The sequence below is a fragment of the Piliocolobus tephrosceles genome, chromosome 17 (genome assembly GCF_002776525.5).
Source record: "Piliocolobus tephrosceles isolate RC106 chromosome 17, ASM277652v3, whole genome shotgun sequence".
NCBI lineage: Eukaryota > Metazoa > Chordata > Mammalia > Primates > Cercopithecidae > Piliocolobus > Piliocolobus tephrosceles.
The window spans coordinates 74,104,282-74,126,034 of NC_045450.1; the positions used below are offsets into that span (position 1 = coordinate 74,104,282).

The 21,753-nt window shown below is 49.9% G+C and overlaps 1 protein-coding gene and 1 pseudogene across 8 annotated transcripts in view; one reads left to right on the forward strand and one right to left on the reverse strand.

The window, feature by feature from the left end:
- The window catches only part of ANKRD11 (ankyrin repeat domain 11), a 224,209-nt gene that overhangs the window by 128,813 nt on the left and 73,643 nt on the right, over positions 1-21,753 (reverse strand). For all 8 annotated transcript variants that reach the window (XM_023228899.2, XM_023228898.2, XM_023228892.2 and 5 more), the window contains exon 2: positions 16,164-16,248. The gene's annotated coding sequence lies outside the window, so the exon portion shown is untranslated. The remainder of the gene's footprint in view (positions 1-16,163; positions 16,249-21,753) is intronic.
- On the forward strand, positions 12,005-12,407 carry LOC111553845 (annotated as a pseudogene).

Sequence of the window (21,753 nt, forward strand, 5' to 3'; positions counted from 1 at the left end):
CCCGGCCTCTCAGTAACATTATACATTTCTCTCTTTCCCCCACGCCCTCCCCCTCCCCAGACAGAGTCTTGCTCTGTCGCTCAGGCTGGAGTGCAATGGCTGGATCTTGACTCACTGCAACCTCCGCCTCCCGAGTTCAATCAATTCTCCTGCCTCAGCCTCCCAAGAGGGCCGCCACCACACCTGGCTAACATTTTTATTTTTAGTAGAGACAGGGTTTCACCATGTTAGCCAGGCTAGTCTCGAACTCCTGACCTTGTGATCCGCCCTCCTTGGCCTCCCAAAGTGCTAGGATTACAGCATGAGCCACTGCGTCTGACATTAAACTTGTCTCTTGATTATGCAGCCACTAAACATGATGTTGGGATAATGGGAAATTAATGCCAAGCTTTAACACGTAGAATATGAAATTTTATATACACAGTAATCCTTTTTTTGTAAAAAGTATGTAATATATCCAACATTGTAGATTTAGATGTTTTATCTTGGGTGGTAGGATTACACGCGATTTTTACTTTCTTCTCTATACTTTATTTACTGGCGTTGTGAGTTGAAATGTGTCCCTCAAAAATGATATGTTGAAGTTCTAGCCCCCCAACAACACAGACGATGGCCTTCCTGGGAAACAGCGTCTTTGCCGATGATCAAGGCGAGATCACTAGGGTGGGCCCTCATCCCACAGGACTAGTTTCCTTCTAGAAAGGGCGGGTGTGGACACTGAGATGTGCACGCAGGGAGAACGCTGTGTGAAGACGGAGGCAGAGATCGTGGTGACGTGCCCACAAGCCCGGGCACACCAGAGATTGCCCCCATCCCCCAGAACCTGGAGAGGGGCCTGGAGCAGATACCCCCTACCCCCACCAACAGCACCCCAGAAGGAACCCGCCCTGCAGACAGCCTGGTCTCAGAGCCGTGGGAGAACAAATCCTTGCTGTTGAAGTTCCTGGTCTGTGGTGATTTCTCACGGCAGCCCTGAGAGACTCCACCAAGTTTTGCCCTCTGTCCACGGACCTCTTTAATGGAAACCTGATTTTTCCATAAGGCAATGAATCTGTGTAACTTTCAGAGTAAAGATGAGGACCTACAGTTCACTGCATCAAAGGACAGCCCTTCCAACAAAGGCAGGCGAAATGTGGAGCCAATTATATCTGAGTGCCTACACTTCACTTACATCAGTTCTTTCTAGAAAGAATGAGACTTGTCTCAGTGACATCAGTGTACAGTTAACACGAACTCCTAACCTTAGGAAGCCACAATAAGGTATCTGGGATCGAGCGCTTACTTAAATTGGCAAGTATATCAATTTAAATTTAGGCAGTGGCTCAGCCTGTACCCAACATGAGGAAACCGGGGCGAGAAGATCGCTCGACTCCAAGAGTTCAAGAGCATCCTGGGAATGATAGGGAGACCCGGCCTCTAGAAAAACATTTAAAAATTGGCTGGGTATGGTGGCGCACGCCAGTGGAGTCCCAGCTACTCGGGAGGCTGAGGTGGGAGGATTGGTTAAGTCTGGGAGTTCAAGCCTTGAGTGAACTGTTAGGGGGCAGCACTGGCGGGAGGAGGTAAGGAGGTGGCTCTGTGAGGTTAGGAGAGGGGGCGGGGGCTCTGCCGGGTGACACAGGCGGTCTCTGTGGGGTGAGGTGAGGAGACGCTCTGTGGGATAAGGTGAGGTGGGGACTCCGCGGAATGACGTGGGCGGGGGGGGGGCAGCACCGCGGGATGAGATGGGCGGGGTGGGGCCTGCAGACCCTCCAGGCTCTCCCCGGGGAAGGAGCCCAATTAGAGCCAGCACTGCACCGCTCCCAACAAAGCAGGGCACCCTAGCCCTTCAGTGGAGACTTCCTTTCCGCCTGGGCTCCAGCTCTAGAGGACGGCCAGTCCCCTCAGCCCCACCATCCAACACCAGGCTCCATGTAGGCACTGCCCTAGGAGGTGCCCAACACCACCACCGTCACTCAGCTGTGTGGTGGCGGGTGACCTGGAATGCTGCTGTCATCACTGCACACGGACATGTCATCAACCACTCGCGCTTTCAGGTAAAACACTACGGAGAACTTCCTGTTGGCAGGTGGACCCCGCACTCTCCAGGGCCTCATCCCCTCCCTCTCTTCTGCTTCACAGACACGGACAGGGAGCATGTGATGAGCACTCACTGACACCAGCCACGCCGATGCTGTGAGCAATCCTGTGCGGCCCGCTCCCCTCCTGACTGGCACCAGCACCGCATGGAAGATCATGGAGAAGCTCATCCGTCTGGATCTCGTCTGAGGACAGGGAGCAGCAGAACACACGCAGGTGAGGGCAGAGCAGGGAACCCAAGTCCCGAGGAAGTTTATGGTAAGCGAGGCCCCATGCTCTGGGAGGGCACCCCCGGGAAGCCCACAGACAAAGCAACTGGACACATGCTCAACTACGACCGGGCAACGACAGCCGCTTAAAAAAAAAAAAAGGACACCCCCAAACAGAGACTGGAGCCCTGCTGGCTCCCGGAGAAGGGGTTTCAAAACGCTTCTTGAGGTGAGCACAACAGCATGTTCCTTTAATCACAGCTACTCAAGAGGCTGAGGCAGGAAGATGACTTGAGCCCAAAAGTTGGAGGCCAATCTGGGCAACGAAGCAAGCCCACCTCTAAAAAAATAACAATAAAAAAATTAGGCAGGTGTGGCAACTAACATGCGTCTGGAGTCCCAGCTACGTGGAAGGCTGAGGAAGGGGCATCGTTTCAGCCCAAGAGTTGAGGCTGCAGTGAGCTATGACTGCACTCCAGCCTGGTCAACAGAGCAAGACTTGTCTCAAAAAAGCAAAACAAAAATACATCTTTATGTTATAGGGCACAAAAAGTAGCAAGATTATAAAACTAAAATAGGGTGAAAGAATGCAAGAGACTCAGAACATGGCAAACTTCCACGTTCTACAATTCCAAACTACAAGAAGCTCTCCGAGCCAACGCCGCACCACGTGAGCTGCTAGCCAGGCACATGTTGGTGAAGAACCAGGAGTCCTCTCAGCACCAACAGATAGTCATGGGCACAGCCCACAGGTGGCTCGACCCACCAGCCTCAGGCAGCATGGGGCTGAGAGGGGAAGCCCAGTTTGGGCTACTGTAGAGCCCCATTCTAGTCTCTTACCCACCCTCACCAAGGCACTAAATCACCAGCAAAGACTCTGAGAACATCAACATCTGTGTAACTAAGGAAAACGGAAGTGCAGGAAGGAACACATCTTTGGCATCAAAGGGCATGAAAACAATCGCCTTCACCGAAAACACTGAAAAGGCACAACCCTATCATGCCTCCTGCTAGGAAAAATTTCCTCTGCTTTTAAAGGATTAATAGCCACAAAATATTATCTTGTTATTCTAGTGTCCTCCAGAAAATGAGCCATCAGTTGGAAGGGTATGGGGTAAAGGGAAGAGAAGGAAAAGCTGGCTTTGAAAACACTGTTGACTGGCAAAGTTACCAGCACTCCATCAGGCTAACGCCTGGGTCGGGAGAAGACAGACGCAGTCACGACTATGGATCCTGAGGGCGAGAAACTCTGGACGCCACAAAGTGACGCGTTCAACCTTCCTACGAGTGCGCACAGGTGAAGCCTGGAGAACAGGCAGGGACAGGCACAGGTGACCATGTGCTCAGCCACGCCTACCTCGCAAAGACATTCTGAGGATGAAAGGCATCATGGATCCAAATGCCACTTGGAGGCTGAATGTACCACACAATAAAAGAATCATAGTAAATCACACTGTTAACTTGTGGTTGACGATCTTTCCTTTACAGTACAGTGAACTCGTGGACAACATCATGTCCACAGACCACCATAAATGTAGTTTGTAGTTTTAAATAAAACCGAAATCAGACTTCCAAAAAGAAACACCTAGTAACTTCTCCTCTCCTATTCCACCAGGGCCATGGCCCACACCACAGCCCGACACCCTGTCACACTCTCTCACAGGACAACGACCCGCACCAGTTACGCTGGTGTCACGGTGGGGCCAAGGCTGCAGTGGAGATCATGCCGCTGCACTCCAGACTGGGCGACAGAGCAAGACTCTGTCTCAAAATAAATAAATAAATAAATAATCTTATGGAAGGAGGTACCACGTATGCGGTCTGTTGTGGAACAAAACGCCGTTACGTGCGGCATGACTGTATTCTGTAAGGTATATTGGCAAAACAGCTCCTCCAGTCACACAGGCTTGTTTTTGAGACAAGTTCTGGCTCTGTCACACAGGCAGCAGTGCAGTGGTATGATCTTCGCTCACTGTAGCCTCGACCTCCTGGGCTCAGGCGATCCTCCCACCTCAGCTTCCCCAAGTAGCTGTGACTACAGGCACGCGCCACCATACCTGGTTCATTTATTTTTTTTAGTAGAGACAGGGTTCTCACTATGTTGTCCAGGCTGGTCTCGAACTCCTGGGTTGCAGCAATCCTCTCGCCTCAGTCTCACAAAGTGCTGGGATTATAGGCCTGAGCCACCATGCCACCTTTACAGGTAACTTTCCTATCGGCCTTCCTGACTGCTGCAGGTAAGGCATGTTCTCACAGGGACAATTCAGAAAATGCACCAAAGTGTCCTCAAGGCCTGTCCACGAAGTTCCTCCTTCCAGCCAGACCCTGGTGCTCAGGGCTCAAATTCCTCACATCTTCCCCCAGCACTCCTCAGAAAGGATGCCCTGCAGTCAATCCCAACTCACCTCCAGCAAAGCTCCAGCAAGAACAATCCCAGCATTTTGTGAGGCCAACGCGGGCGGATCACCTGACGTCAGGAGTTCGAGAACAGTCTGGCCAACATGGTAAAGCCCCGTCCCTACTAAAAATACAAAAACTTACTGGGCATGGTGGCACGTGCCTGCAATCTTGGCTACTCGGGAGGCTGAGGCGGGGGAATCGCTTGAACCCCGAAGGCAGAGGTTGCAGTGAGCCAAGATCACATAACTGCACTCCAGCCTGGGCGACAGAGTGAGACTCCATCTTTAAAAAAAAAAAAAAAAAAAAAAAACTTCAGCCAGAAAAATCACCAAAGTCCTAAGTCTGGTTATGCCCTTTGTTTTCTACGTCTTAATAATAAAAACACAGCAAGCGGTTTGGTGCTGTGAGCAAGGGACTCTCTGAGAGCTGGCACCCACACATGCTGGTCTCCGGGACAGACATGTCTCAGGCCAACAACACTGACAGAAACACAGACCCTCACCGCCAGGTCACAATGGGCACGGGAAACCCACAGTACGGCCTCGGCCACGCTCCTGAGGGCGACAAAACACCAGCCAGCGCTCTCTGAGAGCGGCAGTCAGTCCTAGAGGAGAAGCAGCAGCTGCTGAGAAGGACACACGGGCAAAGGAGCCACCATGCACCGTGACAAGACAACATGTTCGCCGGCCATGCCTGGTGTCAGCACGCAGACACGCAGGCACCAGAGGCTGCAGTGAGGAAGACAGGTGTGCTCTCCCAGTGCTTATGGTCTGGGTGGGGACAGAAAAGAGACAAGGAAAGCACAGGGTAGCAGATCAGACACAGGGTTTTAGTTAACCAGGACTCTGATGCCGATGTCTGCCTGGAGGAAGGAAGGAGGACAGACTTCTGAAGAAGAAGATGGACCTCAGTGCCTCCCTCGCGCTGATAAGTGATCCCACCAAGCATGACCCACAGCACAGGACAAAGCCTTGTGTCCAGGACAGGGTCCCCTCCCAGAGGCAGCAGAAAGGACAGCTGTGGAATATGGAAGAGGAAAAGGAAAAGGGAACAGGAGACAAATCAGCAACATTAAGAACATCAGGCCGGGCCCGGTGGCTCGCGCTCATAACCCCAGCACTCTGGAAGGCCAAGGGAAGGGGGCGCAGATGACCTGAGGTCAGGAGTTCGAGACCAGCCTGGCCAACATGGTGAAACCCTGTCTCTACTAAAAACACAAAAAATTAGCCAAGCATGGTGGCAGGCGCCTATAATCCCACGGACTCGGAAGGCTGAGGCTGGAGAATCCCTTGAACCCAGGAGGTAGAGGGTGCAGTGAACTGAAATGCACCACTGCACTCCAGCCTGGGCAACACGAGTGAAACTCCATCTCAAAAAGAAAAAGAACAGAACACACAGACAGAAAAGAACGACCTAAGAAGGCACACAAGGAACATCAGCATCTTAAGGAAAGGACTGAAGAGGACTGACAGAAAAAGACTCATATTTTCATATAAGGAACATGCGGGAAAAAAGAAAAAAAATTAAAAAGAAAAGACTAATAGATGATATGGCCAGAGCTTTAAAGAAAGAGACAATGAGATAAAACCTGGAAGCCTCAGCGAGACTGAGCTGCCTTCCCAGCGACACTGAGCTGCCTTCCCGGGCCCTTCCCAGCACTTCCTGCCAGCAGGGCCCCTGCCCTAAGCCAAAAAGGAACCACGTCCACCTCGTCAGGACTGTTGCACGACAGCCGCACACACCTAAGAAACTAACTTCTTCTGGGCCGGGCAAAGTGGCTTACACCTGCAATCCAAGCACTTTGGGAGGCCAAGACAGGCATATTGCTTGAGTCCAAGAGTTCAAGACCAGCCTGAGTCTTGAACTCAAGACCGGCGAGACGCTGTCTCTATCAAACACATACACACACACACACACACACACACACACACACACACAGAGAATTAACCAGGCGTGGTGGTGTGCTCCTGTAATCCCAGCTACTTGAAAGGCTGAGAGGCTGAAGCAGGAGGATGGCTTGAGCCCAGGAGGCAGAGGCTGCAATGAGCCGTGATCATGCCACTGCACTCCCACCTGGGTGAAAGAGTCACATCCTGTCTCCCCCTCCCAAAAAAAAAGAAGAAGACGAAGAAAAATTAACTCCTTTGTCCACATAGTAAAATTCAGTCTTTCATTAACTTCAAAAAGCCAAACTGATTAATTTTTAAGAAAAGAACAAACACACCTATAGCGAAGCGTGGAACATCACTACGGTCACTCCCCAGCTACAGCTGCCACGCAGTGGTACTGCCCCCGCCCTCAGGCTGGTCCCAGACTCAAACGGGAAGCCACTGCACATGTGTGACCACTGGCCAGGGAAAGAGAGGCCAAGACAGCTCGAAGGACTTGCGCATGGCCCCAGAAGGCAAGCACTGGATGCATAGAGATGCTTGGCCAACAGACTCCAAGAGGGCTCACACCAGCGCTGTTCCCTCCGACGCCAGTTCTCCACTCTAGAGAAGTGGCAGCCTTGAGCTACCACAGACATGGTGACCAGGACAAAGAGGCATGAAGCTGGCAAAACCACCAGGTTTGATGCACAGAAAGGCCAGCAGCGGCACCCAGGTGCCTGGGCAGAGGAGGAAGAGGATGACAGGTACACAGGCCGTTAGAAACGGCCTCACCTTGACCCCGAGCACGGTGGCAAGTGGGGCCCAGATTCCCTCACCCCGCTGGGGCACGCCGCAGGCCCGCTGCATCTGGAAGGAGCGTAACAGCTGGTGCCCAGGCTGATGAGCGTGAGCACTGCCCCACGCACAGTCATACCCTCGGTATGAGCATTAAAGACGCCCCAGCCGTGCCCACGGCTACAGTAGCCCCTCCTCGCACCCCCCGCCACCCTCCCTAGAGTCCAGCACCAATACATCCGCCTCTGGCCTCAGCATGGTGGAGCAGGATCCCTGCACTCACTCACTCATTCACTCCACTGATCAGCCGTGGAATCCTGAATTCAAACCCTACTTCCTAAACATCTTTTGAGACCTAGATTCCGCCTGTAATAAAAATAAGGAAAATGCAATTTTCTGGGATTCTGTAGGAAAAGAAGAGGACATAAGTGAAAGTATCTAGCACAGCATGTACCTCCCACAGACCTTAGGAGTTACTGGGAAATACAACTGAACAGGCCGCTGTGGGGTGCAGTTTCTAAAAGCAGGAGGAATACAGGAAAGGCGGCCCCAACCCTGCCTCTGAGAGCAAAACTGAAAAGAGCCACAGCCACAGCAGAGAATTCAGAACAGCCACTTGCACAAAGGCCAGAGCAGCCAAGGGAAGCTGGGGGCCCAGGCCAGCAAGCCCCTTCAAGAGCAGAAAACAGATTTTTTAGGTGAAGCCGATCACCCGAGAAAACGAGACAAGCTCACACACCTGAAGACAGCTTCCCTCGGCAATTCCACCCGTCTCCACAGGACTCAGTCCAAGTCCTGGTGTTAGAATAAATCACGAGGGCTACAACAAAGCTCAAACACCCCCAGGCTCCAGCACCCCCAGCTGGACCAACACAACTCTATTCAAGATCCACCTATCAACAGCGGTGGGGTGAGAAGGCGTTCCCCATCCTTAGTCCACTCTTTCTCCGTGGGTTGCAGCCAGGGTTTCCCGTGGGTCGTCTTGTGCATGTCACGGCCCTGCCCAGAGCATAAAAACATACAGGAGCAAGATGAGCAAGAGGGAGATGAGCGAGACAGCCAGCTTCTCAAAAGAGCAGCAAAGGCTGGGTGCCACGGCTCACACCTGCAGTCACACAGCTTTGGGAGGCACCGGCAGGAGGACTGCTTAAGGCCAGGAGTTCCAGGCCAGTCTGAGCAACATAGCAAGATCCTGTCTGTACCAGAACACACACATACACACACACACACACACACACACACACGCGAAAACTGGTTGTTGTGTTACTAAAAGTTTCCATTTATAACACTGAAGTTTAGAATACAGTACTACTAGGCCAAAATATCCTGGCATTTTATAGGATTTCTTTTAACAAAATCTGATCACATCTAAACTGGCATCTTTCAGCTCACTTCTTCATTTCAATCTAAATTTAAAACACGGTTGCTGCAGCTACAGGGCAGAATTTAACACGGAACAGATACCTCACAGATGCCAACCCAGTGGGTACAGCCCTTTGAGCATCACCTAAAGCCTCATAAAATCATCACCAAGCCCATCCCCAAAAGCTGTAGTTAGTAAGCCACCAGGATTCGATATTTAGAAACTTTGTTCCCACTAACAAAAAACAAGCAACAATAAATTTTAAACAAAGGCTGACTGTACCCAGGAAATGGAGAGAAAAAACAGAAAAAGACTCATGGACACCGGTGGTGGGTGGTGGGAGTGACAGTCTCGGTCCTCAGAACAGACTAAGACACCCAGCAGAGCCAAAGCCATCAGGAACCCCACAGAGCCACGGAGGGGAAACACCTGCCCCGGGCTACAAAGGCCACCCTCTGCCCTCTGCTTACTGCTCTGGTTCTGCCCTCCAGACACACGCAGGTCCCTAAAGCAGCTGCTATCCTGCTGATGTGCTGACACCATCAGATATGAACGAGAATCCCAGTTTTATTTTTCCTAATAAACAAATCATCCATTTAGCAGCAAAATGTCAACAAACACCAAAAGCTTTAAAAGCATCCTTAGATTGACAAAGAACCCTGGCTTCTCATTTCCCTCTTTCCCATGCCCAGGCAAAGAGCCCTCTGAGAACATGGGAAGCTTCACAGAAGGGGGTGGGGAGCGGCCAACCATGGCCAGGGCAAGACAGAAACCACATGTGCGTGAGCACGTGTTCTACACAGAGCCTTATGTACTGGGCCACAGAGTAAGCAGAACCGGGCAGCTTCTGCTGCCAAAGTCAACACGTTCAGGCTGCCCGGCCTCCACCGGCACTTTCATGAAAGCTGCCTGCAGAGAGAGGGGCGGCCAGGGCAGGAGGCAGGACCTTCCGCAGCAGCACAGGGGCTTGGGTCCCACACTGGCTGTCCACATCCAGGGCCACGCCTCCACAACAGTGCCCTCCACCACGTCCCTTCTCGTGCGTGCTGGTGCCACCACGGAGGCCCAGGGACCTTTTTGCTCTACTTCTTTTTCAAACTTGCAGCCCTGTGCCAGCAGCCAGCATTGCCTTCAAAATCCCTGCACACAAGCGGCAGGAAATCTCAACTGCCCCTGAAGAGGAGCAGGCTGCCCTGGCTGGGCCAGGCACTACACATCTTGCTGTTGAGAGGGTCTATATTTCTTCCTTTTTTTTTTTTCTTCTAATCCTCCTGTTACCTAGAGCTGGAGTGCAGTGGTGTGATCATAGCTCACTACAACCTCTGCCTCCCGAGCTCAAGTGAACCTCCCACCTCAGCCTCCTGAGTAGCTAGGACGATAGGCATGCACACCATGCCTGGCTAATTTTTGTATTTTTTGGAGAGACAGGGTCTTGCCACGTTGCCCAGGCTGGTCTCGAACTCCCGATCTCAGGCGCTCCTCCCACCTCAGCCTCCCAGAGTGCTGGGATTACAGACACAGTCTCATGGTGCCCGGCCAGTTTACTTACACTTAGAACCCACCACTATCCCCTTGTTGACAGTAAGCATATCCCAAATTATTTTTCCCAATGGACAACACAAATAAATAATTAAGATCCTTATTCTGGAGTGGGGAAAAAGAGACTAGAATTCTCAGCAGAACTTGAGGAATTCAATGGCCAGTAACGAAGATGCCTCCCAGAGTCTCCTTGTCAGGTCCCATGCCTCCCCCTCAGCCAGGCACTGGGGTGCTCAGGCCACACTGGACCCTCCATCTCCTTCCTCCCACCTTCATCTTCTTCCCACCAAAAATCTAAGCAAGTTGTAAATGGGCCTTCTAGTGACAATGACATGTGTGAAGGCACGCAGAGTCCTTACTCCATTTGCTACAGGAACCCAATTATATTTGGGAAGAAACAAGCGGGACAGGAAAAAGGTACAGGAATAAGGTACATTGGTGTTTTTGCATCCATAAAGCTCACTTCAATTTAAACAGAACTTACTGAGTACTCTTATGCTAGATACAAGCAAAATGTCTTTCACCCTCAGATATAAAAACATAGAGGAAAAAACTCCCTTAAGCCAGCTGTAAAAATTGATGGTATTAAAAAATAAAACACTGGCCCCATGAGAATCACCGTATTTAACAAAAGAAATAAAATAACTGCAATATTATAACCAACAAACGAAAAGCCATTCTCAATTCCCCAGCAGGACCTCTCCACACCTCCCAGGTCAGCAGAGGTCAGAGGACAGCAGAGGTCACAGGTCAGCAGAGGTCCCAGCACCCAGAGACACATTCCAGCTAAAAGTACACATGCGGGAAAACAGCGTGCTGACAGCCAGAGCTCCCAACACCCTCTGCGTGATGACAGGGGTGGGCGAAGCTCCAACGTTCCAAACCCTCCCCCGGGCCCTGGGACTCTCCGCCCATCAACCAGAGCATGGCGGGGAGGGAGTGGGGGGGGGGGGAGGGGGGGGGGGGGGGGGGGGGGGAGGGAGTGGGGGGCACTCAGCCACAAGTGCCCATTTTCACATGAACAAGTCTAACTTAAATGACACTGCATCTTCTGTAAGTTATTGCAGTTTAAAGAAGCCTAGCCACAGATAATTCCTCAGAACTCTAAAATAAAGACTCATTCTACTAAACAATGCAGTTATTTACCTTGGCATAATTATCACGCATATGTCTTTGATAATAATGGAAGTATGGTGTTATCTGTTTCTAAATCCCAGCAAAAACTGAGTTGAAAATGGAAATGAACTCCCATCCGCACCTACACATCTCTCACAGGTCTGCAAGTCGAGTCCTGTGGCCGTCCGCAACCCCAAGAACTCCTGGAGCATTCCGCGGCAGGAACAAGCCCGAAAGTGCACCAGGAATGGCATCTCACAGCCGATGAGCACCCCGGGGGGTGAGGATGCCAGGGAGACTCTGCACCCCCACCATGCCCTAGGGTGGAGAGGGGCCTGCCCAGGAAGAGCCTCTCTCTGCTTTCAAGGCCAGACTGGGGGGAGGCAGGAGGGCGGCACAAAGACAGCGGCCCTGCCCCTCCCTACCTCCAACCTGGCCACCCAGACAGGGACCCCAGCACTCCAACAGCAAGCAGAGGGGGCTTGGCTCTGGCTGAGCAGACTTCCAGCCCAGCCACCACCATGGGCCTGCACACCCTCCAGGACAGGGGCCGTAGGCACAGCTGCTCAGACTGCGCACTCGGGGACACTGAGGCGTACGATCGTACCTGCCTTACAAGTTCAACATTTCAGCTTTCCAACTTGGACCCGGCAGAATGGCTCCCGCAAAGAAGGGTGGCGAGAAGAAAAAGGGCTGTTCTACCATCAACGAGGTGGTGACCCGAGAATACACCATCAGCATTCACAAGCGCACCCACGGAGTGGGCTTCAGGAAGCGCGCCCCTCGGGCACTCAGAGAGATTCGGAAATTCGCCACGAAGGAGATGGGAACTCCAGATGTGCGCATTGATACAGGCTCAACAAAGCTGTCTGGGCCAAAGGAATGAGGAATGTCCCACACCGAACCCGTGTGTGGCTGTCCAGAAAACAGAATGAGGATGAAGAGTCACCAAACAAGCTCTATACTTTGGTTACCTATGTACCTGTTACCACTTTCAAAAATCTACAGTCAATGTGGATGAGAACTAATCGCTGATCGTCAAATATATCAAATAAAGTATAAAATTAAAAAAAAAAAGTTCAACATTTCAGCAAGACAGAACTTGATTACTTTTCTATCTTAAACACAGATGTCAATTAAAAATGTACAACATTAAGTTCAAGCCTCCTTTCATATGAACAACACTGCCTCTGCTATCATTAACAAACCACTTTCAAACCCCAACGTTTTGGAAACGTAATGCCAAAGTCCCATTTCACAGCAAGCATAAATGGAGCATCTACATGTTGTGAGGGTCAGCAGCCTGCTGTCGTTCAAGGCCACACTCACTGGACACCGCATGCTGGGCTCATTGGGGGCCACGCAGCCTCACCGCCTGAGAGGACTGACCGTTCTGTTTTGCCAAGAAAGATGTCAGCTTCAACAACTTTTATACTGGAGAAACAATTAACAAACTCAAATTGTTTTAAAGCCTCTATTTTCATGCAGTTTTATTTCTGTAAAGTGTTATTTAATCTCTAAAGAAGTCTTTACAGTAGGTATGACCGTGACCACTGTCCTGGGTAGGAGACTGAGGCTTGGAGAGTGGAAGGGAGGGGCCAGGGCCACAGAGCCAGTACCAGCCAGACCAGCACACACAGGCTGTCCGGGACCCTGTGTCACTGCGGCCACATCTGGCCCCATCTCAGGGCAGGACCAGCCTAGAATCCATCCAAGCTGGGCCCCTAAGTCATGCCCGACGGGAGAAAAGAGCACAGCACCGCATACTGAAGAAGCGACTGCAGATCTCATCTAAACTGCTCACATTCCACCTCAAGTCATCAAAGTGAAATACAAGAATGACACAAATACCAATGAAAAATATTAGAGAACCTGGAAAATTCTTCTTCTTTCTTTATTTGAGACACGGTCTCACCCTGTGGCCCAGGCTGGAGTGCAGTGGCGCGATCATAGCTCACTGCAGCCTCAACCTCCTGGGCTCAAGTGATCCTTCCTCCCCGCTCAGTCTCTCCAAGTAGCTGGGACCACAGGCACATGCCACCATGCCTGGCTAATTTTTGTATTTTTTGTAGAGACGGGGGGGTCTCGTCATGTTACTCAGGCTGGTCTCGCACTCCTGAGCTCAAGTGATCTACCCACCCCATCCTCCCAAAGTGCTGGGATTACAGGCGGGAGCCACTGCAACTGGCCAGCTATTCTCTTTTTCAAACCCTGCATTTTAATGCCAGATAAAACAATGGCAAACAGGCATTCAAGACCAGTCTGGCCAACAGTGAAACCCTATCTCTACTAAAAATACAGAAATTAGCTGGTCATGGTGGCAAGCACCTGTAATCCCAGCTACTCAGGAGGCTGAGGCAGGAGAATCTCTTGAATCTGGAAGGTGGAGTTGCAGTGAGCCGAGATGGCACCACTACACTCCAGGCCCTGGGCAACAGACCTAGACTCCGTCTCAAAAAAAAACAAAACAAAAACAAAAACAAAAAAAACAATGGAGAACAAGCCTCAGCGTGGTCCTCAGGAGGTCCTCCCATGCCCATGTGGGTCACGGCACCAATGGCCACACTGCGCCCAATCTCTGCTCAGGAGGGCCTCTCTGTAGCAACACTGCAGTCTCCCTGGTGGCCAAAACAGACCTCATGCTAAGGGCCTTCGTCTTATTCAATCTAATTACCACAGACAAACAAAAACAAAATTCAATAACTGAGTATTTATAGTTCATAAAAGTGACAAATGGCATGAAACACCTTAGATTATTACTGTGGCATGGTCACAAATGCCAACATTTCCTACGTCATCAAACCTCAGTAGCAGTACATCTATTCTTCTCAATCCACTACAGTGCCAGACATTTAGGCCAATTCCAGATCCTGTCAGCAGAGTTGCTGACAGCTTGTTCCCCTGTAATCAGAGAAGCATGTATTCTGAATCCATCGATAATTTTTTTTTCCCCCCCAGAAACAGAGTCTTGCTCTGTCGCCCAGGCTGGAGTGCAGTGCTGTGATCTTGGCTCAATGAAACCTCCACCTCCCAGTTCAAGCAATGCTCCTGCCTCAGCCACCCAACTAGCTGGGATGACAGGCATTCGCCACCATGTCCGGCTACTATCTACATTTTTAATAGAGATGGGGTTTCACCATATTGGCCAGGCTGGTCTCGAACTCTTGGCCTCAAGTGATTCACCCACCTTCACATCTCAAAGAGCTGGGATTACAGGCGTGAGCCACCGTGCCTGGCCACTAATTGTTTACTAATAATTTTATTTTTCACACTAGTAAGCAGCATTTTGGCCAGGTGTGGTGTCTCATACCTGTAATCCCAGCACTTTGGGAGGCTAAGGCAGGAGGACTGCTTGAGGGCAGGGGTTCAAGACAGGCCTGGACAACACAACGAGACTCTGTCTCTACAAAAAAAAAAAAAAATTTTTTTTTAAGAAAAGAAAGAAAATGCAGCATTTTGCTTTTCCTTGTCATCCATTAAGGTCAGCAGTATCCTTTTCACGAGGAAGCACAGCTCAGACCCTGGGGTGTGGGGTGCTCCCTCATCGCTGCCCCCCTTTTCCCGTGTACTTGGCCCCTCCATGGCACCCCTTTGATCACAGCCGGGCTCAGTCCACCTCCAGATCTTCAAAAACATCTCACTGGACCCACAAACACGCCCACTACCCAGGCTGGCTTCCTTCTAACTGCGAACCATCCCGCAGATTAAGAGAAGACAATTCTAGACCTATTTTCAGGGATATCTCAGATGATTCCCTTTCCTTCAAACCTCACCTCCATTTCCAAGGAAAGAATTCAGTCATATGAAAGAAAGCAGTCAGATGTATCTTAAAGTGGCCTGACTCTAGGTGACGGAGATTAAGGACGGATACACCGAACTGCGAAGCTCTCGAAACAAGCTGCAGGAAAGGTTCTTTCATGTTTGCTAGGAGTAACAACACAAAACAGATCATGTATTTTTGGACTGTTCACTTTAAAACCCTGACTCACACCTGGCCAAAATACGAAAATTTAAATTAGCCAAGTTTTCTCTTCAACTGCTGTCAACCCACATATCAGAGAAAATAACCTGCCAGTCACCACGCGTCTCCCGAAGAAGGGAGGACTCTGCCCTACAGCACCACGTGCTTGGTCAGAGCTAAGGCCAAAGTCTTTATGGAGACTGCTGCCCCTCTTCTCAAAAAACATGCCTGTCACACCCAGGAGGAGGCAAGGAGTCAGGGCTGGCGAGCCAGGCTTCCACTCTGTACCTGCCTACCACACACACTGGCCTCCAGCTCCGAGGAAAAGCCAGAATAGCATCTAGAGGGCTCTGCAGCAACACTGTGCCCAGAAGCACAGGACAACCTGGTGAGACCACCAGGATCCAACAAGAGCAGAACAGCTCCCAGGACACAGAATCCTCATGCAAACTGTTAGTTAACACGACATGCGCAGAGCACACAACACACAGCATGGGGGGATCTCGGTCATCTCCAGCCCATCCTAGGATGAAGAAAATTAAAGAAAGACGAGAGGAAACAAACTTTTACAGGCTATTAACAACCTATTTAATTTTTCAGCAGATTTCTTCTCACTGTGACACCAAGGATCCCATTCATTAATCCAAAAAAGCTCACCTGTTACCACTCGGAAAACACTAAGTGAAATCCAGAACAAAATTCAAAACATTTCGACAAAACTCTATCAAGTCCAAGAACACCAGCCTGGACACTCATGCATTATTTTGACACTTATTTTTCCAAACCAATGACAATAACATAAACTGATAGAGAATGCAGTGAATATTTACCGATTCCATAGCTGAAAGTCAGTGCTGATGAGGACTGTCTTTTAAATCCAATGGAGGTGTGTCCCAAAGCAGGGCTGAGTATATTCTGAAACAAGAGAGTGAAATTAGCTCATGTCAATAATAATTTCAGCCTCAGTTCTTTCATAGCTCTCGTCTCCCTCCATTTGGTCCACACTGTTTATTCCATCTCCCTTCCTCTCCCATAACCCACTGCTCAGCTCTTAGTCACCGTGCCAAGGCCAAAACTTATCGTCATTCATCAAATACTTTCACATCAAAATGCAGCAATTGCAAGAACTTAAAGGTAAATCCAAAGTCCAATACAAAAACAGAGCAAATGACACTGATACAATCTTGTGAAATCACCATAAAACCAGATTTTAGAGGCTCTGGAGCTTTTCATACATAAGAAACCAAATAAACCAAGTGGGTAGTCTTGCCATACAAACAAAACATTACCAATAAGGTAAGTTTTTTAAAAGGTTTTTTCTTTTTTGAGACAGAGTTTCGCTCTTGTCCTCCAGGCTGGAGTGCAGTGGTGCAATCTCAGCTCACTGCAGCCTCCACCTCCCCTCCAGGGTTCAAGCGATTCTCCTGCCTCAGTCTCCCGAGTAGCTGGGATTATAGGCACCCACCACCACGCCCGGCTGGTCTTGAACTCCTGACCTCAGGTGATCCACCCACCTCGGCCTCCCAAAGTGTTGGGATTACAGGCATGAGCCACCGTGCCCTACCTTAAAAGGCTAATTTTAAGTTTAAGAAGCATATTAAGTTGTAAACTACACAAAAGGTACAAAACAAGATAAGGTGGTTTTCATTTCCACTGAGTATTTTAAGAGGAAAGATTATACTGCAGTACCATTTTTTTAAAAAGCTGAATAAGGTCGTGGACGGTGGCTCACGCCTGTAATCCCAGCACTTTGGGAGGCTGAGGTGGGTGGATCACTTGAGGTCATGAGTTCAAGACCAGCCTGGCCAACAGGGCAAAACCCCTCTCTACTGAAAATACAAAAATTAGCCAGGTGTAGTGGCATGTGCCTGTAACCCAAACTACTTGGGAGGCTGGGGCAGGTGAATCACTTGAATCCGGGAGGCGAAGGTTGCAGTGAGCCAAGATCGTGCCACTGCACTCCAGCCTGTGTGACAGAGCAAGACTCGTCTTTTAAGAAAAAAAAAAAGCAGCTGAACAAAACTATATAATCTCCCTGAAGAGCTCTGGGGGCTCCAAGAGTAAAACAAACCAGTCTAAATGGGGGAAGAAAAAAAAAATCCACACCCATGTTACTTCAGTAACATCCAAACATCAGGCTCTCCTCCAACTCCACACACTTCCGTGTACAGAACCAGGGAGGGAAGCACAGACAGGATTGAAGGCAGCTCCCAGGACAGGGCTTGCTGGTGCAGGTTCCCCAGCTCTGCACTTAGCATCCAAGAGAATCGTGTGTTTCCTGAGCAACACTCATGACATATGTGTTTTGCAAAGATGGAGTGAGGTTTTTCCGTCCTTACTCTCCTGGACAGGATTGTTCAAAGCTACCATTAACCTCAAGGACCATTAAAAATAAATGTGTGCTGGGTGTGCGGACTCACGCCTGTAATCCCAGCACTTCAGGAAGCTGAGGCAGGCGGACTGCTTGAGCCCAGAAGTTGGAGACCAGTCTAGGCAACACAGTGAGTCCCCATCTCTACAAAAAATCCAAAAAATTAGCCGGGCATGGTGGCGTGTTCCTGGGACCAGAGCTACTCACACCACTGCACTCCAGCCTCAATCAATCCATCAATAAAAATAAATGTGAATAAGCAGCCTGGTTTCAGTGAAAAGCAGCAAGTGTGCCACGAAGCTTTCCGTAAAACAGCTCAGAGAGGGGAAGAGTATCAGCAGCAGGAAGCCAGCAAGGAACCCCAGCATCGACCCCCCGAGTCCTGAGGGTGCTCAAAGCGCCGTGAGTCAAACAATTCGCACGCTCAGTGCCACTGGCATCTGGGTTCAGCGCGCAACGGGATTGAGCAGCATTGGTCTCCTAGGTGCCAGAAGGGCCACCCAGCAAATCCTGGCAACCAAAAATGTCTCCAGATGATATCGGCAAAAGGGGAAAACACGCCAGTGACAACTACTGCTTTAATCCAACTGCTGTTTCATATATATGAAAAAACTGGGCCCAAATCAGCTAAAGTAAAACAAAACTAAGTTTTCTGTTGTCTTAGGGTCGTGCAGGGTATTAAAAGCAAGTTGGGAAGAGAAAATTCTGGTCTAAAGGTCTTTTCTTTCTGACTAAGAGAAAATCTCAGTAACCGATCCCATTATTTCTGGAAGACAATACCAATCCAGAGCCTCTAAAATATTTGGAATAAACATCACAGATTTTTTTTTTTTTTTTAAGAGACAGGGTCTCACTGTGTTGCCCAGGCTGGTATGGAGTGGTGCAAACACAGCTCACTGCAGCCTCGACCTCCTGGGCCCAAGGGGTCCTCCCACCTCAGCCTCCCGAGTAAGGAAATGTTCTAAGGTATGAAAAAAACTTCATTTAGAATACATGTTCACGGCCAGGCGCGGTGGCTCAAGCCTGTAATCCCAGCACTTTGGGAGGCCGAGACGGGTGGATCACGAGGTCAGGAGATCGAGACCATCCTGGTCTACACGGTGAAACCCTGTCTCTACTAAAAATACAAAAAACTAGCCGGGCGAGATGGCGGGCGCCTGTAGTCCCAGCTACTCGGGAGGCTGAGGCAGGAGAATGGCGTGAACCTGGGAGGCGGAGCTTGTAGTGAGCCGAGATCGCGCCACTGCACTCCAGCCTGGGCGACAGAGCGAGACTCTGTCTCAAAAAAAAAAAAATACATGTTCACATCAAAATCACCACCACAACTATAAACAAGCTACGTTGTCAAACAGACAAGCACCAGGCGACACTTCTGTCAGCTCATGTCTACAGCAACTCAGAAATCAACAGGTCTGTGGAGGCCGAGTGCAGACAGAGACCATGGAGATAGGAAGAGTCAGTGTGTGATGATGGGACCAGGGAATCAGGGATGGGACCATCACTCGTCCATGTCTGGAGGTGGGGGTGAGGGTCGGCACGTAGGCACAACCAAAACCATAATCCAGGTAAAACAACAGGGAGATGCTTCTACCTACAGAAATGGCAACAGGACAAGATGATAATATCAGATGCTGAGGACGTCTGCTACACGCATTCTGTGTTAGAAAAACCAGGAGATATTTTTAATACTAATGGCAGTTCTCTCCGAATGGTGGAGCAATGCAAGGTTTTAAATTTCTCTTACTACTCTAGACTCCTTACTCTAACCAACTCCTTTAATGGGCTAGCTGCCACATTAGGGATAGGGAAAGAAAATTATTTAATACAATCAATGGGTAAAAAGTTACAGTTACATAAGAAGAAAGTTCCAGGGCAAACCTATAATCCCAGAACTTTAAGAGGCCGAGGTGGGAGGATCACGTCAGCACAGAAGCCCAAGGCTGCAGTGAGTTAGGATGGCACCACTGCACTCCACCTGGGCAAGGGACTGAGACCCTGTCTAAGAATAAATATCCAAACCATTGTCAAGTAATAACACGATATTCACGCGGACCCAATCGCACCCCAGTTCTTCCAACGTCATCAGCTCTCCCCTTGCTTTGCTGCATGACAGCTGCTTTATGCAGGCTCTCAACAAACAGTCAGGGCCACAAGCACCGTCCGAAACAGAATGACAGCCTCCCTGGGAAGTAAGCTGGGCAGACCTGATGCTTATTTTTGGAAAGGAACGGAAGTTCAAGATTGCTAATGTTTTTTTACAGAATCTCTCTTTTCTCTCCTAAGAGAATCACAAGTTTTAGGAGACTGTGACCTACACAACTCTACGAATGTTTAATTCACTCCCACCTTAATCACTTTTTCTGTTTTTCTTTCTTCATATCAGGGCACATCAATTATCACTTTTTTCAATCAGGAGATCCACAATTGCTAACCATAGTCTTCAGTCCGCTAAGATGAGCAATTCTTTTTATCCACACTGACTAACTCCAACTGACAGCAAAGAAAAACCATGAGGCCTGTGGCTGCCCCACACCGCCTGCTCCTTCAGACAACCAAGGGCCAATCTGGTTTCACAGCTGTGAGCTCAGGCCCCTCAGCTCCCTCCCAACACCCGCAGAGCCCAGGAGTCCATGTTAGCAAAGACTGGTCCCTACACCGGCCTTGGTCTCAAAACGCTGTTAGCCAAAGCACTTTTTCAATCATGACCGTATGCAAACGATGATTTTCACTCGCGTTAGGCTGAGGGGGAGGGTCCACAGGGGAGCCACTGACGATGGGCGTCTGCCCCCGACACTGGCTGACTAACTAGCACCATTAGCCTGGGCTCCAAACGGCAGTCACACCAGCCTGTCTCAGGGTCAGGTCTGTCTTTTCCCTACTTCCCACACAACGGCGGCTGTACATTCCTTTCACGAAACCCAGTGAGGACAGGAGCACACAGATGGGTTTTAAGAGACTAGTGCAGAGCTGCGGCTTTCCTGATATATACCTTTTCAGTAACTTCAAATACATGCACAGAGAAAGTATGAGATGTATGGTCAGAGTGAACCCGAAAAGGACAAGATGGTGCCTGCTGCTTTCAGGCAGAAACACCTAACGTGCAGCAGCAGGCACTCAGCGCCTGACTTAACTCGACTCAGCCATGTGAGCCCACCATTACTACAGGTCAAAAATGGTCCCATAACCCCCACTCAGTTGTTCATAGCTGTTTTATTCATAAGCACCAGAAACTGGAATCAGCCCAGATGTGCTTCGATGGTGTAAGAAAACATTTTAAGGTCCATTTTCCAGGCGTGATCAATCTGCGCACTGGCGGCCGGCCTGCGGAGGGAACAAACCGCACGGCTCACACACCGGGAAGGCCAAAATAATGAACAAAATGCAGAGGAGGGTCAACCCACAAATGGGAAGAAAGTTTCAGTACTGGGAAATAAAAACTTATGCAGGTAAGGGGACGGGGTACAACCTTATAAGGGGGATAACGAAACTCAGGCGACCTCCGGGAAGACTGCAATCCCATAGTACCCAACCAAAGAGGAACTGGGGGAGTGACTTGCATGCTGGGAGATAAGCTACCTGCTGTGACTGCTGCGGGTGTGCCTGCCTACCAGGCACCCGATCTTGCAAGACTGCCATTAAAAATCTTGTTTCCTGGCCGGGCACAGTGGCTTATGTCTGTAATCCCAGCATTCTGGGAGGCTGAGGCAGGCGGATCACCTAAGGTTGGGAGTTCGAGACCAGCCTGACCAACATGGAGAAACCTCGTCTCTATTAAAAGTACAAAATTAGCCGGGCGTGGTGGTGCATGCCTGTAATCCCAGCTACTAGGGAGGCTGAGGCAGGAGAATCGTTTGAACCCAGGAGGTGGAGGTTGTGGTGAGCTGAGATTACGCCATTGCACTCCAGTCTAGGTGACAAGAGCAAAACTGTCTTAAAAAAAAAAAAAAAGAAAGAAAGAAAGAAAGAAAGAAAGAGGCCGGGCGCGGTGGCTCAAGCCTGTAATCCCAGCACTTTGGGAGGCCGAGACGGGCGGATCACGAGGTCAGGAG